General features: G+C 38.1%; 1 long non-coding RNA gene across 1 annotated transcript; it reads left to right on the forward strand.

The window, feature by feature from the left end:
- Nucleotides 1-1,136: 1,136 nt before the first annotated feature.
- Nucleotides 1,137-4,046, forward strand: LOC129145196 (uncharacterized). The gene is made up of 3 exons (XR_008550384.1): nt 1,137-1,267; nt 3,737-3,808; nt 3,951-4,046. It is a non-coding gene; the product is annotated as an uncharacterized LOC129145196 (long non-coding RNA).
- The last annotated feature ends 12,954 nt before the right edge of the window (nt 4,047-17,000 follow it).

Raw genomic sequence — 17,000 nt, forward strand, 5'->3', positions numbered from 1 at the left:
TTTCACCCCTGAGCCTCTGGCCTCACCCTGATCTTCTTCCCACAACATAAACATCCAATGAAAAGAACTGGGAGAAATAAACAGCCAGTCTCTGGCCCAGCATACTGGTAGGTAGAGGTTTGTCATTGCTTAAAGAATGTTCTACTTTTATTCCCTTTCTGCATGGGCAAACTGAGACAAAGAATAGGTAAATGTCTTTCCAGAACTAAATCCACTGTAATGACATATGCTTCTCTTTGTCCAGCATGCTTTTGGCTGACTCCTCTTCATTCTTGTCTCTGTCCTGGGCTCCACAGCAGATGTGGAGCTGAAGCCTGAAGGAAGAGAGAGTTCTATCTCTAGGCCAAAGTGATGCATTCAGAAGAGAACATTAGACATAAGCTTTGCCAGTGAAAATTGCTTCCTCCCTGGAAACCTTGAATCTATAGGGGAAGACATGGGTTTTTGTTTGTTTATTTCTGTGTTTGTGAAGCAAATATAATCCTAGAACTATTAGTGGTTACTGTTTCATCCTGTAGGAAAAGCTTGCATGATGGTGAAGCCAACACAATTAAGCAACACGATATGTCCTTTTGCATACAAATATTTCACATATGCAGACACAGAGGCCTGGTTAGATTTTAATTGTGAGGTGTAGAAAGAGAAAATGTATCTAATGATATTGTCTAATGACTCCTACAGCTAGAGCCTGACAAGCTCACTTGGATCCTTGTAACTTGTAAGCAAGAGGAAAATTTTTAAAATATTCTTACTTTTTAAATTAGCGTACAGTGAAATTGACTTTTTCATGTAAGTGTATCAGTTTTAGTATTTACATAGATTCAAGTAACTACCACCATTATTAGATTATGTTATGGAAAGAGTTTTTTCCAGTATGTCAGGCGACTCCTTTACACCATTTTTTTATAGTTATACCTCTAAACACTTCTAAACCTTGGTAACCATTCAACCATTGCCCATAATTTTAGATTTATTTTTTGAGAATGCCATATAAACAGAATCATTGTTTTGCAACATTTTGAGACTTTTTTTCTCTCAGCATAATATATTTGAGCATCTTCCAAATTATGACATGCATTGATAATTTGTTCCTTTTTATTGCTGTGTAGTGTTCCTTCAAACAAATGAATCACAGTCTGTCCTCATAAACTTTGGGCTACTTCCAGTTTTGGAAAGACTTTATGAATAGAGATGCGATATAAACACTTTACTAGCAGCAGTATGTGAGAGTTCCAGTTGTTCTGAATTCTCATCAGCCTTTGAAATTGTGAGTTTTAAATTTTTTTAGTTATTCTAATAAGTGTGTAATGGTATCTCACTATGAGTTTAAATGTGTGTTTTGCTTTTGGCTAATGATGTTGAACATTAAAAAAAAATGCTGATTTGCCATCTATATTGCTCCTTTGGCGAATGTTCAAGTTTTTGCCCATTGAAAACATTAGTTTCTTTGTTTTCTTACTGGTGAATATTTAGAGTTCTTTATCTATTCTAGATATGTGACTTGCCAGTATTTTCTCTCCATTTTAGCTTGCTTTTTCATTCTTTTCTGAGTCTTTTTGGCAAAGCATAAGCTTTCGATTTTGATGAAGTTCCAATAATCATTTTTTTCTTTTGGTTTGTGGTCTTTATCTAGGAACTTTTCACCTAACCTCAGGCCATAATTTTTTCCCTCTTATATTGTCTTCTAAGCTTTTTAGGTGATGCTAATACAAATAAAATTTGTGATCCTTTGAGAAGCAGTACTACTTTCATCCTGGAAATATGTATCTATAAAAGTTGATTAAATGTCCTGGTTTGACTCTAATCTGCATCCATCACTGGATTCAATATGTCATACAGATCTTTGGAGAACTAGCTTTATAAAGGATGGAGGAACTAAAACAGTACAAAAAGTTTAAAAAGTCAAGTGTCTTGAGCCTGGCAGATCTGGTTACAACTCTAGTCACTGACTGCATTTTATCAAGCTTTGCATCTAAATATCTTGTTTCTCTTTAAGTAATTTAAGAATTATTAAAAAAAAAGGAATTGACCCTGCCTCTCAAAAGAACTGTACCACTTATATGCTTTTTAAAAATGCCATTTCCCAGATTCCACTCAACAACTACTTGTTTAGTCACTCTAAAGCATCCATAGTCTATATTGCTAACAAACTCCATGGAGTATTCTGATCCAGGATAACCCTTGAAAATCTCTGCTCTAAAATTCCATGAAGATTAAACAGCTTAGGATAGTATAGCAGACAATGCAAAAAGCATGCAGTTCTTGTAAATACTTTTGGCTTAATCTAAGGTAACTTTACAGGTACATTCACAAGCTCACTTCCTGCAAAAAGTTCTGCACAAAGTTCCATACAGTGCTTTTCATCTTTTTTTTTTAAACATTTATTTATTTATACAAGACCGGGGTAGAGGCCAAATGCACGGGAGGATGGGAGGATTCACCAGAGACAGAGCGGGGAACAGGCAGACTGACGAAATACACTGCTGAGGGGAGCAGCGGTCCAGACAGGAGAGGTCTGCTGTGCCATGCAGGATTCTTGCCGGCTGGCCGGGATCGAACCCGTGCTGAAGAGGCTGCGGACAGCTTCACAGCGCTGCACTCAACAGCCAGCACCACCAGGGAGGCCCTGCTTTTTATCTTTTTTCAGCAGACCTGAAATCTTGAGCTGATGAAAGTGACCAAAGTTGAACTACTGGGAAGCTGAAATGGATCACTGCAGGAAGGGAGGATTTGCTCCTATAGCTATTGGGAATGCTTCTATCCCCACTTTAGCCATCTCTTAAATACTGTCTCACCTTAATTCACACATCCTTTTCCCAGCGTGACTTGTCTTCAATCACTTAGGAATTAGGGGGTGGGAGGAGAGGAAATTCCCTGCTCAATTTAAGATTTAAAAATCCCCTGCCCAAGTGATAAGTACTTTTAATTTTCTAGCACTTTCCCCTATACACCAGGAGTTATGCAATATAAAGTTTTGGATTTTGAATTTGATTTCATTTAAAGATTAATGAATATTCTCTATACTTGTATTTTAATCAAAGTATAACATAAAAATGTATATTCTTATATGAAAGGCTTGAAAATTTTTGTGTAAAATCATGTGTAGCCACAATTTAGATCAAGACACAAAGCAAAAGATTTTGTTTTGCCTTTGCTCAGTCTATTCCCAAATTAGAAGTAAATAATCTGACCTTTATCATAAGGTCAGATTATTCCCTGTGCTTTCCCTGTTTGACATTTTTACTCATCTTAAAGTCTGCAAGAGCCCTCATATTATTGCATGTACCATTAGTTCATCCTTTTTATGACTGGGTAAAATTCTGTTACATGAACATATCAAATTTATCCATTCTCCTGTTGTTGGGCATTTGGGTAGTTTTGGATTTTTAGGTATTTTGAATAAAGTTGCTTGAAGCACTCTTATTCTTATTCTGTCCTCTTTGTCTGTCTTCCCCCTATATGATGCTGTCTTATTAGCTGCATGTTTAATTTCTGGTAATCTCCAAACTTTATTTTATTCCTTACAGATGTTGTTGAATCTTATATATCCATGGCTGTTTTGTATACATTTCAAAATCAACTTGTCAATTTACACCAAAAAAACTAGAAATTTTATTGGGATTGAATTGGCATGTATTTTTCATGAACATAGTACACCTCTCTGCTCATTTGGTCTTTCTATTTTTCTCTAAGTAGTTTTTCATGATTTACAGTTTATAGGTCTTGTTTTGTGTAGGCCTTCTGCAGATGGAGAGCACACTAATGAGCTAAGTTGGAGAAGGTCCTCAGAGAAGAAGGCACAACAGAGGTAAGTGAGGTACCAGTGAACTCCAAGAAGATTAATATCACTAGGAATTCAGCATCCTCTTTCAAACTCCATTTACATTAGCAGTATTTTTCCTAGTTTAAAATATTATACTGACTAGTATAATAATTCCCTTTATTTCCAGTTACCAATTGTAGATGCAAACCACAACTATGAAACACATTCACAGCAACAGTTGATATGGAAAACTAATCATCATACCAAGAAATTCAAAGTGACCATAAACAGCAAGAGACTAGGAATGGATTCTGCGTTTGGTCCTTGGAGGGAGTAGTTTTGATATCACCTTAGTTTCAGACTTGTAGCCTCCAAAGTTGTGAAAGAATAAATGTCTGTTGTTTTACTCTCCACGTTTGTCATTTTAAACTACCATGGTTTTGAAGTTTTAACCCCATCAAGTGGCTATAAGAAATAAATACAGGTGATTTGTAGCTATAGATTTGGGAACCACAGGCATCAAAGGAGAAAGAAGAACAACATGGAAGACGTAGTGTGACGAAAATTCAAGAGAAAAAAAGTATTTCAGTAGGTGGTTTATACTATCAACTGCTAAAGAAAGATCAAGCAAGATAAAGACTAAAAGATTTTCATTAGCTTTAGCAACAAAAATAGCAGTGAGGGTCCCCCACCGGTGGTGCAGCGGTTGAGCGCTGGGCTGCGAGGCTGCCCACAGCCTCTGCAGCACCGGTTTGTTCCCCGGCTGCCGGCGAGGGTCCCACCAAAAAAAAAAAAAAAGCAGTGAGAAAAAGCAAATTTTAATATGCAGAATGGCTAAAGGTTAAGTAGAGATTTGCAAATGGCAAATCTAGACTTCCTTCTCTTCAAAATGCTGAATCTTGGAAGGAAGTAGTGCCATAGTTAAAGAGAGATAATGTTAATTGAAGGTCTCCTTTGTTTCCTTACTTAAGGTAGAAAAGCTACCAATTCTTTAAATCCTCTTCATAAAAAGAACAAGGAGAAACAAAGTGAGTAATATAAATAAGAGTGACAACTGATGAAGTACAATCCTTGAGAACCAGGCAGTTTTAGGATCTAAAACTTTAGGGAGAGAAATTGTATCTCTTCCATTGTAAACACAAACATCAGGGAAAAAAAGTCCAGGCAAATCGAATATGAGATATAAAGCTGAGGAAGAAAGTTTCAATTTTCTGTTTCCTCTGCATTGTTGAAGATAAAGCTATTTACTAAAAGGGAAGGATAAATCTTGGAGACAGAAAGTTTTGAAATGATTACAATTACTTGCAATAGTCAATCTGGGCAATGGGAGAGAAAGTTAGGAAAAATAATAGACTATTTCTGCATAACCCTGAATAAGCATTTGTTGTTGGAAACTATCAATTTAGAGTGGTAGCAAGCTGCATGATATAAAAATTCCTGCTAGAATGCTCAAAAATCCCAGAAAAAAAGAGGACATTTGGATTGATCCACTCTGCATTGATTAGTCAGGGACAATGAAAGAACAAATTAATAAAGATGAGGACAATAACAAGAGAATTGTAGGAATAATGCACATTGTGTTATTCAGAAGGCTTATGAAGCAAACTTGTATTATCAGGGAAAACCCACAAAGTTATTTAGCTTATTTAATTAAGGGTTAAGCATTTATTCCAGCCCAAACTATTAAACTGTATAGCAATATGTGCAGAGAGTACCTTTAGTGACCTAAAATTACCTTAACTTAATTAACATTCATTTTTATAGTAAAATCCCCAATAAGAGAGCTCTTGGCCTCATTTTCTGAACATATGGTTCATGCAGAGGCATGATCTGGTGATAAAACTATACTGTGTTTGAGCAACCAAAATTCTGGGCATCCCATCACACCTTCACCCTGTCTATATACCAGTAGACTTATAAAAATCCTAATAGTCTTATAAAAATAGAAAGTTGAGACAGTGCTTTGAGAGTAATCTTCATATCTTCCTGCTGGATTTATGTAAATAAAATTTTCTTTACCACACATTTTATTAGTCCATTAATTAGTGCAGAACTTGGACTGGTCCATTTGTTGGTGCAGGACAAAATGATAAATCCCTTAAGTTCAGTTACCATGTTATTTTGAGTTTCAACAGGGTTGTTTTTTTTTTTTAACATTGGTTTAACATTTTTTAACTGCTGTCAAACACTGAAATGTGTGTTCCTAAAACACTCAGAAAAGCTTTAACAGTAAAAGATATTTAATCTGAACAAATGAGAAGCAGTGATGCTCAATGAAGAGAAACAATTAATGAAAGAAAGCCAAAGGCCAAAAGGAAGAAAGAACTACGGTAGACATGAAATAAAGTTCAAAGAGAAAGGACAGGTATCTGATAGTAGTGGACTATGGTTGTGGTTATGCTATTTGCTTCAGTAAATTTAAGTGTTCAAAGCAATGATTATATATAAATTCTCTTACAGGGATATTTCTGGAGTTGGAATAGGAGAGAGATGAGGAATGAAGGAGAAAATAATTAATAGGAGAAAACACTCCCAATAACAGATTTGGTATTTTTCTCCCATAGGGTAAAACACATGATGCCTATGCAAATTTGAATTTCAGATAAACAGTAAGTCTTTTCATCTAAGTATGTCCCAGATATCATATAGGATATGCTTATCCTAAAAAATTACTCATTCTTTGCATTCAAATGTAACTGGCTGTCCTGTATTTTTATTTGCCAAATCTGGCAATCCTAAATTTCCTCCACCAAAAGAGATAGTTTGCTTTAATTTTGCCAAGGACTAGAATTATACAGAAATATTATCTCTAGGAGAGAATGAAGCACTATGTTTTAAATTTTTTTTAATTCACCATAAAAATATTATCAAAATATTATTTGGATCAGAAGCATGTGCACATAATATGCATGTGTGTAAGTGTGTGTGCTTTATTCTGAAATCTTTTTCATTTTTATTTATTTTCTTCCTACAAAGGAAATTGCATTTGATAGTATTTCCTAGAAATCCAGTGCTTATTAAAGTGTAACTGGATTAAAGCTATTTTTAGATTATCATTGCTCCTCCACATCCTGGAGATATCTAAATGAAATCTGTCTAAATCAGGAATAGCTGAATGCAATTGACAGATTTCATAGCACTCCATGAAAGTCCTCTCTAAAAAGAAAGGTTAGGTGTCTAGAGTTGAAGACAAAGAGTAAATGTCTAATGAGATTTAAATGGAAACCACTAAAGATGACATACAGCAATTAATATATATGGACTAATGACTCCTTGTCAGACATTGGCCTAAGTCTTTCATGTCTTTGATGGCCAGAAAGTGTTAATATCCACATCTTGTATATGATGAAACAGCATAAGTTCAAGATGACTCCATTAGGGAAGCAAAGGATATGACAGCAAGACAGCACCAGGAACTCTGCTGTTAAGACACTGAAATGTGTGTTCCCAAAATACTCAGAAAAGCTTTAACATTAAAAGATATTTATGTAAATACTTTATTGTCATGAAAGGAAAAAAGAACTGTATAATAAACAAGTTTCATATCTAGCATAGTGAATAGGTTATTGGTTAACTGATTGTCTAAAACATCTCTCCATTCTGGTACAACTAAACCATTGTTCACCCTTCTATTGCAGCATTCTTAACAATGAATTAAATTTATTTGTTATTTAGATGTTCTCCCATAGGAAATTGGGACCTCATTTGGATAAGGAATTAGGAAATTATATTCTCATATTAGCTCTAGCAAAGTACCTGGGTGTAGCATTAGTGTTGTTAAATTAAGGTGTAAGTGAAGAATACAAGGAAGAATTTTACAGTATGAGTTAGAATTCAAGGTTTTCTTTTTTCTGCTTGGAAGGATTAATCGTCTATACATTCTACTGAATATATTACTTTCTAGTTTTACTGATAACAAAAAATATACAGAAAAACTAAATCCAATATTCAAGCAAAGAACATTTTTCGTGAAATAAAAACATGATGGGGCAGCAACTGCTTTGAGCACACTCTAGGTATGAGAGAAGGAGAGTTAATAGTTTTTTAGGGGTTTGTTACAGGACTAGAGCAGAGAACCAGGATATTTAGTGGCCAGTTTTATGTGGATTTCAGAACCAAGGACAGCAATGGAGATGACAGGCTCAATAGAGGAGGGGCAGTTTACCAAAAATGGATCAAAAATGGGCTTAATAACGTGACCAAAGGACATTTTTGAAAATAAGGGCAAGGTGGGTCAGTAACAATAGCTGGAAGATCAATTTAGTAAACAAGGAGAGGGTGGGCTCAGGAACATCCTGGGAAGGGCAGTTGAGCAAACAAGATCTAGGGGAGCTCAATAACAAGACCACAATTGCATATTATCAAACGAGAAGAGGGGACTCAAAAACAATGAAGAGAAGGGCAGTTTATCAAACAAGGAGAGGGTGTGCTAAAAAAAATAACTGGAAGGGCAGTTAGTGTATAAGTACTGGGTTGACACAGGAGCGGAACACCAAGACCAATTTAGCAAAAAAGTAGAGGTGAGCTTAATAACAATAACTAGAAGGGGAGTTTAGCAAATGAGAGAGTGGGCTAAAACAATATAAGCAGGTCATTTTAGCAAACACAGAAGGGCAGACATAAAACAACAGGAAGGGCAATTTAGCAAACCAGGAGAAGGTGGACTCAAGAACACAATAGAATTTTGTAAAACAAGGAATGGATGCACTCAAAGTATAACAGGAAGGGTGGTATAGCTAATAGAGGTACTCAACAATAACTAGAGTGGTGCTTTAGCGAAAAAGGTGAGGATGGAAAAAAACAATATTAGAAGGTCATTTTAGCAAACAAGAAATGACAGATAAAAAACTGTAAAGGAAAGGCCAGTATAGCTAACAAGGAAAGGGTGGACTCAATAACTGGAAGAGCATTTGAGCAAACAAGGAGTGGGTGGGATAAATAACAACACAATTGAATTTTAGCAAAAAAGAAATGGATGGGCTCAAACTATATCATAGGGGCAATATTGCTAATAGGAGAGGGTACTCAACAATAACTGGAATGATACCTTAGAAAATGAGAGGGTGGGCTCAACAATAACTGGGGGCAGTTTAGCAAACAAGGAGTGGGTGGGCTCATAACTAGAACACAATTACATTTTTATCAAACAAGGAATGCATGGACCAAAAACTATAACTCAAAGGTTAGTATAGCTACCAAGGAGAGGGTGGGCTCAATAATAATAATGGCTTGGAGTGTTTAGTAAATAAGGAGAGGGTTGGCTGAAAAATGGTAAGTTCATTTCCCCAACAAGGAGAGCATGGTCTCAATGACAATAACTGCAAGAGCAGTTAGCAAACAAGTACTGGGATGACTCAGGAGCAAGAACTCCAACTGCATTTTATCAAACAAGAGATAGATGGACTCAAAACTATAACTCAAAAGCTAACAAGGATGGGTGGTCTTAAAAACAATAACAAGGATGGTAGTTTAGTAAACAAGGAAGGGTTGGCTATATAATAATAAGTATATTTACCAAACAAGGAGAGACTGCTCAATAACAACTATTGGAAGGGCAGTTAGCAAACAAGGAAAGGGTGGGTTCAATAACAAGAACACAATTGCATTTTATCATACAAGGAGAGGTAGACCCAAAAACAATGAAAGAAAGAGCATTTTAGCAAAGGGGAGTGTGTGCTCAAAAACAATAACTACAAGGATAGTTTAGCAAACAAGAACTGGGTTGACGCAGGACAAGAACCCCAGTGGAATCTAGCAAAGAAGAGGGTAGACATGAAAACAATATCTGGAAGGGCAGTTTAGAAAGAAGGAGAGGACAGACTCAAAAAAATACCTGCAAGGGTAGTTTAGCATATAAGGAAAGAAAGGGTATGCTCAACAATAGACAATTGTTCTATTTGAGCCACAAAGGAATGGATGGGTCAAAACAGTGAAGGGCAAAGCAGTTTGCAAATAAGAAGGAATGGGTTGGATAAAAAACAAGAGGAAGTTCACTTACCAAACAAGGAGAGAGTGGGCTCAATAACAATAACTGAAAGGGCAGTTTAACAAACAAGGAATGGGTAGACTCAAAACTGTAACTCAAAGGGTAGGATAGCTAACAGGAAGAGGGAGTTCAATATCAATAACTGGAACGACAGTTTAGCCAACAAGGAAAGGGTGGGTTCAATAAAAACAATTGCATTTTATCACACAAGGAGAGGTGCTGTCAAAAACAATGAAGGAAGAGCATTTCAGCAAACTGAGACAGTGTGCTCAAAAACAGTAACTGCAAGGGAGGTTAGCAAAGAAGTTTAGCTTACTAACTAGAACACAATTGCACATGAGGAAACAAGGCGAGGGTAGACTCAAAACAGAACTAGAAGGACTATTTAGCAAACAAGAAATTGATGGCCTAAATAAGAACACAATTGAATTTTAATGAAAAAGGAATGGATGAACTCAAACTATCATAGTAAAGGATAGGTAGCTAATAGGAGAGGGTACTCAAGAACTGGAATGGTATTTCAGCAAACAAGGAAAGGGTGAGCTCAATAACTAGACACAATTGCATTTGAGCAAACGAGGAGAGGATGAGAAGAGAGAGGATGCACTCAAAAACAATAACTGCCTGGTGGCGCAGTGGTTGAGCGCTGGGCTGTGAGGCTGCCCGCAGCCTCTGCAGTGCCGGTTCAATCCCCAGCCGCCGGGGAGGGTCCCACATGGCACGTTGGACCTCTCCTGCCGCGCCTGCTGCTCCCCTCAGCAGTGTATTTCGTCAGTCTGCCTATTCTATTCCCCACTCTGTTTCTGGTGAATCCTCTCACCCTCCCGCACTTCTGACTGTACCCAGTGCTTGTATAAATAAATAAATCTTAAAAAAAAAAAAACACAATAATTGCAGGGCAGTTTATCAAACAAGGAATAGGTGGGCTCAATAACGAAACAACTGAATTTTAGTAAACAAGGAATGAATGGACTCAAAACTATAACAGGAAGGGCAGGGTAGCTAATAGGAGCGGGTGCTCAACAACAACTAGAATGGTACTTTAGCAAACTAGGACAGGGTGGAATAAAACACTGTAAAGGGGAGGGAATTTTAGTAAACAAGGAGAGGGTGGGCTCAATAACAGTAATTAGGAGGGCAGTTTAGGGAAGGAGAAATGTGTGGGCTCAATACGAAGAACACAGTAGCATTTTAGCAAACAAGGAATGGGTGGACTCTAAACTATAACTAAAAGGGCCGAATAACTAATAAGGAGAGGTGGGGACTTTAAAAGAGTAATGAGAAGTTCGGTTTAATAAACAAGGAAAAGGTTGGCTTTCATTTACCAAACAAGGAGAGGGTGGGCTCAGTAACATTACTGGTAGGGCAGTTAACAAACAAGTAGTGGGTTGAATCAGGAACAAGAACACAGTTGCATTTTAGCAAACAAAGGATGGATAGACTCAAAACTACAACAGGAATAGCAGTATAGCTAATAGGAGCAGGTCTCCAAAATACAGGAATGGTACTTTAGCAAACAAGGACAGATTGGAAACAAAAACTATGAAGAGAAGGGAATTTTAGTAAACAAGGAGAGGATGGCTCAGTAACAACAACAATTGGAAGGGCAGTTTATCAAACAAGGCATGGGTGTGCTCAATAGAACACAATTGCATTTTCAAAAGCAATAACTGCAGGGCAGTTTATCAGACAAGAATAGGTGGGCTCAATAACAAAACAACAGGATTTTAGGTAACAAGTACTGAGTTGCCTCAGGAACGAGAACACAGTTGCATTTTGCAAACCAGAAATGCATGGACTCAAAACTATAACAAGAAGCACAGTATAGCTCTATTGAGCACACCCATTCCTTGTTTGATAAACTGCCCTTCCAATTATTGTTGTTATTGAGCCCACCCTCGCCTTGTTTGCTAAAATTCCCTCCCCTTTACAGTGTTTTATTCCATCCTGTCCTAGTTTGCTAAAGTACCATTCTAGTGGTTGTTGAGCACCCTCTCTTATTAGCTACCCTGCCCTTCCTGATATAGTTTTGAGTCCATCCATTCCTTGTTGCTAAAATTCAGTTGTTTTGTTATTGAGGAGAGGGTTGGCTAAAAACGGTAAGGATAAGGTCATTTCAGCAAGTAAGGAGAGGGTGGGCTCAATAACAATAACTGGAAGGGCAGCTGGCAAACAACTCCTGGGTTGAGTAGAAACAAGAACACCAGTGCAGTTTAGCAAAGCAGAGGGTGGATACAAACACAATAACTAGAAGGGCAGTTGAGAAAGGAGATGGTAGACTCAAAAATTAACTGCAGAGACAGTTTAGCAAATAAGGAAAGGGTAGGCTCGATAACTAGACACAATTGCATTTGAGCAAACAAGGAACAGATTGGTCAAAACAGGTAAGAGAAAGGCAGTTTACAAATAGGATGGATGGATTCAAAACTACATTCAAAGGCCAGTATAACTAACAAGGAGAGACTGTGCTCAATAAGTTGAAGTAACATTTAGCAAACAAGGAATGGATGGGCTCAATAACAAGAACACAATTGCATTTTAATATACAAGGGGACCTGGACTCAGACACAGGGAGAGTGTGTGCTCAAAAACAGTAACTAGGTTGACTCAGGAGTAAGAATCCCAAGTGCAGTTTAGCAAAGGAGATGGTGGATACAAAAGCATTATCTGGAAGGGCAGTTTAGAAATGAGGGTAGACTCAAAAACAACTATAAGGGCAATTTAGCAAGTAAGGAAAGGGTGGTCTCAATGATGGAACACAATTGCATTTGTGCAAACCAGGGTTGGATGAGTGAGAAACAGTGAAGGGAAGTTTAGCTAACAAGGAGTGGGCTGGATAAAAAATAAGAGGATATTCATTTATCAAACAAGGACAGGGTGGTCTCAATAGCAATAAGTGGAAAGGCAGTATACAAACAAGGAATGGTTGGGCTCAAAATAAAACACAATTGAATTTAAAAAAAAACAAGGAAGGGATGAATTCAAGACTATAACAGGAAGGGCGGGATAGCTAATAGGAAGGTACTCAACAATTACTAGAATGGTACTTTAGCAAACAAGGTGAGGGTTCAATAAAAAACAGTATTATAAGGTCATTTTTACAAACAAGGAGAGGATGGGCTCAATAACGAGCACAATTGCATTTTAGCAAACAAGGAGAGGTGAACTCACTACTATATCTCAAAGGGCAGTATAGCTAACAAGGAGAGGGTGGGCCAATAACAGTAAGAGGATGGAGTGTTTAGTAAACAGAAAGGATTGGCTGAAAAACAGCAAGAAGTTCATTTATCCAACAAGGAGAGCATGGTCTCAATAACAATAACTGGAAGGGCAGTTAGAAAACAAGGGATGGGTGGGCAAATACCAAGAACACCATTTTTATTTTAGCAAACAAGGAATGGATGCAGGCAAAACTATAATGGGAAGGTCAGTGTAGTTAACAAGGAGAGAGTGTGCTCAATAACAATAGTTGGAAGAACAGTTCAGAGAACATTTACTGCGTTGACTCAGGAACAGGAACCCCAAGTGCAGTTTAGCAAAGAAGAAGAGTGTGCACAAAGAAACAATACCTGGAAGGGCAGTTTAGCAAACATGTGTTGGGTAGACTCAGGAATATGAACACAATTCCTTTTAGCCAAGAAGAAATGGATAGAATCAAGAGTATAATTCAAAGAGAAGTACAGCTAACAAGGGTGCACTCAAAAGCAGTAACTGAAGGGCAGTTCAGCTAACAAGGAATAGGTGGGCTCAAAACTGTAACAGGAATTGCATTGCTGCTAATAAGAGAGGGTATTCACCAGTAACTAGAACGCGACTTTAGTAAACCAGGATAGAGTGGAAAATATAGCTGTAAAGAGAGGGAATTTTAGCAAATAAGGAGAGGGTGGGCTCAATAACAATAACTAGAAAAGTAGTTTAGGGAACAAGGAATGGGTGGGCTCAATACCAAGAACCCAATTGTATTTTAGCAAACAAGGAAGGGATGGCCTCAGAGCTCAAAGGGCAGTATAGCTAACAAGGAGAGGGTGACTCAATAACAGTACTTGGAAGACAGTTTAGTAGCAAGGAGGAGGTTGACTAAAAACACTGAAAGTTCATTTACCAAATCAGGAGCCGGTAGACTCAATAACAATAACCATTAGGGCGGTTTAGCAAGAAAGGAATGGGGATCAATAAGACACAATTATATTGTGTGATAACACAAGGAGAGTGTGGGCTCAAAAACAATAACTGCAGGGGCAGTTTAGCAAGCAAGGAGTAGGATGGCTGAATGATACAAACATTTGAATCTTAGAAAACAGGAATGGATGGACTCAAAATTACAACAAGAAGCACAGTATAGCTAACAAGGAGAGACTGTGCTCAATAACAGTAAGTGGGAGGACCATTCAGCAAACAAGGAGTGGGTGTGCTCAATAACAAGAACACAATTGCATTTTAATATACAAGGAGACCTGGACTCAGAATCAATGTTGGGAAGAGCATTTAGCAAATGGAGAATTTGTGCTTAAAAACAGTAACTGTGTTGGGCCTCCTCTGGTGGTGCAGTGCTTGAGCTCTGGGCTGTGTGGGCCTCAGCAGCGCCTGTTCGTTCCCCAGGCCGCTGGCGAGGGTCCCACAAAAAACAAACAACAAACAAACAAAACCCCAGTAACTGTGTTGACTCAGGAGCAAGAATCCTAAGTGCAGTTTGACAAAGGAGATGGTGGATACAAAAACAATATCTGGAAGGGCAGTTTAGAAACAAGGAGAGGGTAGACTCACAAAAATACCTGCAAGGGCAATTTAGCAAATTATGAAAATGTGGGCTCAATAACTAGAACAATTGCATTTGGGCAACCAAGGAATGGATGAGCGAAAAAGAGTGAGAAGGGAAGTTTAGCAAACAAGGAGTGGGTTGGATAAAAAACAAGACGATGTTCATTTACCAAACAAGAAGAGGGTGGGCTCAAGAGCAGTAATGGAAGGGCAGTTTAGCCAACAAGGAATGGGTGGGCTCAATAATGAGAACACAACTGAGTTTTAGAAAACAAGGATGGACAGTCTCAAGACTATAACTCAAAGGGCATTATAGCTAACAAGGAGAGAGCAGACTTAAGAACAATAATGGGGAGGCCAGGTTAGTAAACAAGGAAGGGTTGGCTAGCCAATAATAAGTGCATTTACCAAACAGGGAAAAGGTGGGCTCAAGGGCTAGAGCATAATAGCATTTCATCACACAAGGAGAGGTGGACTCAAATACAATGAAAGAAAGAGAATTTTACCGAACAGGCAGAGTGTCTGCTCAAAAACTATACATGCAAGGGCAGTTAGAAAACAGTACTGGGTTGACTCAGGAACAAGAATCCTAAGTGCAGTTGACAAAGGAGATGCTGGATATAAAAGCAATATCTTGAAGGGAAGTTTAGAAACAAGGAGAGGGTAAACTCACGAAAATACCTGCAAGGGCAGTTTAGCAAATTATGAAAAGGTGTGCTCAATAACTAGAACAATTGCATTTGGCAAACAATAATGGTTGGGTGAAAAGCAGGTCAGGGAAAGGCAGTTTAGCAAAAAAAGGTTGGATAAAAAACAGTAGGTGCTATGCCAAACAAGGAGAGGGTAGGCTCATAAACTATAACTGCAGGGGCAGTTTAGCAAGCAAGCAGTAGTAGGTGGGCTGAATAAAAAGATCATTTGAATTTGGCAAACAAGAAATGGATGGACTCAAAATACAGGAAGAAGCACAGTATAACTAACAAGGAGAGACTGTGCTCAATAACAGTAAGTGGAAGAACCATTTAGCAAACAAGGAGTGGATGGGCTCAATAACAAGAACACAATTGCATTTTAATATACAAGGAGACCTGGACTCAGAATCAATGTCAGGAAGAGCGTTTTAGCAAACAGGAGAGTGTGCTTAAAAACAGTAACTGTTGAATCAGGAATAAGAATCCAAGTGCAGCTCGGCAAAGGAGATGTTGGATATAAAATCAATATCTGGAAGGGCAGTTTAGAAACAAGGAGAGGGTAGACTTAAAAAATACCTGCAAGGGTAGTCTAGCAAATAAGAAAAGGGTGGGCTCAATAACTAGAACAGTTGCATTTGGGCAAACAATAATGGCTGGGTGAAAAACAAGGAAGGGAAAGGCAGTTTAGCAACCATGGATTGGATAAAAAACAGTTAAGTTCTATACAAAACAGGGAGTGGGTGGGCTCATTAACATCAAGGAAGGGCAGGTTAGCAAACAGGGAATAGATGACTCCAATCTAATAAGTCAAGGGGAGTATAGCTAACAAAGAGTGGGTGGGCTCAATAGTTAGGTCACAATTGCAGGTTAGCAAACAAGGAATGAATGGTCATATTATAATGGGGAAGCCAGGATAGCTAACAAGGGGGGAATGTACTCAATATCAATAACTACAAAGACAGTTTAGCAAACAAGTTCTGGGCTGACTCAGGAACAAGAACCCCAAGTACAGATTAGCAAAGAGGCAGAGTGTGCACAAAGAAACAATAACTGCAAGCACAGTTAGCAAGCAAGTACTAGGTTGACTCAGGAATATGAACACAATTCCCTTTTAGACCACAAAGAATGGAGTGTCAAGACTATAATTCAAAGGGAAGTACAGCTAACAAGGAGAAGGTGCACTCAATAGCAGTAACTGAAGGGCAGTTCAGCAAACAAGGAATAGGTGGGCTCAAAACTATAACAGGAAGGGCAGGGAAGCTAATAGAAGAGAGTACTCAACAATCACTCAGTGGCACTTAAGCAAACAAGGACAGAGTGGAAAAAATAACATTAAATAGAGGGAATTTTAGCAAACAAGGAGAGGGTGGGTTCAATAATACTGGAAGGGCAGTTGATCAACAAGGAATGGGTGGTCTCAATAGAACACAATTGCATTTTCTAAAACAAGGAATGGGTTGGCTATAAGTCAATGAGGATGAGGACATTTTAGCCAATATGGAGAGGGTGGGCTCAATATCAATAACTAGAAGAGCAGTTTAGGGAACAAGAATGGGTGGGCTCAGGACCAAGAACACTTTTGCATTAGCAAACAATGGATGGACTCAGAGCTCAAAGGGCAGTATAGCTAACAAGGAGAGGGTGAAAAACAATATCTGGAAAGACAGTTTAGCAACAAGAAGGAGGTTGACTACCAGCTATGAAGCCTCATTTACCAAATCAGGAGAGGGTAGACTTATTAACAATAACCATTAGGGCAGTTAAAGGAGAAAGGAATGGGTGGGATCAATAAGAAGGCTCA

Source organism: Talpa occidentalis, unplaced genomic scaffold, assembly GCF_014898055.3.
Source record: "Talpa occidentalis isolate TD23 unplaced genomic scaffold, MPIMG_talOcc4v2.1 talOcc4.9, whole genome shotgun sequence".
In the NCBI taxonomy this organism is placed as follows: domain Eukaryota; kingdom Metazoa; phylum Chordata; class Mammalia; order Eulipotyphla; family Talpidae; genus Talpa; species Talpa occidentalis.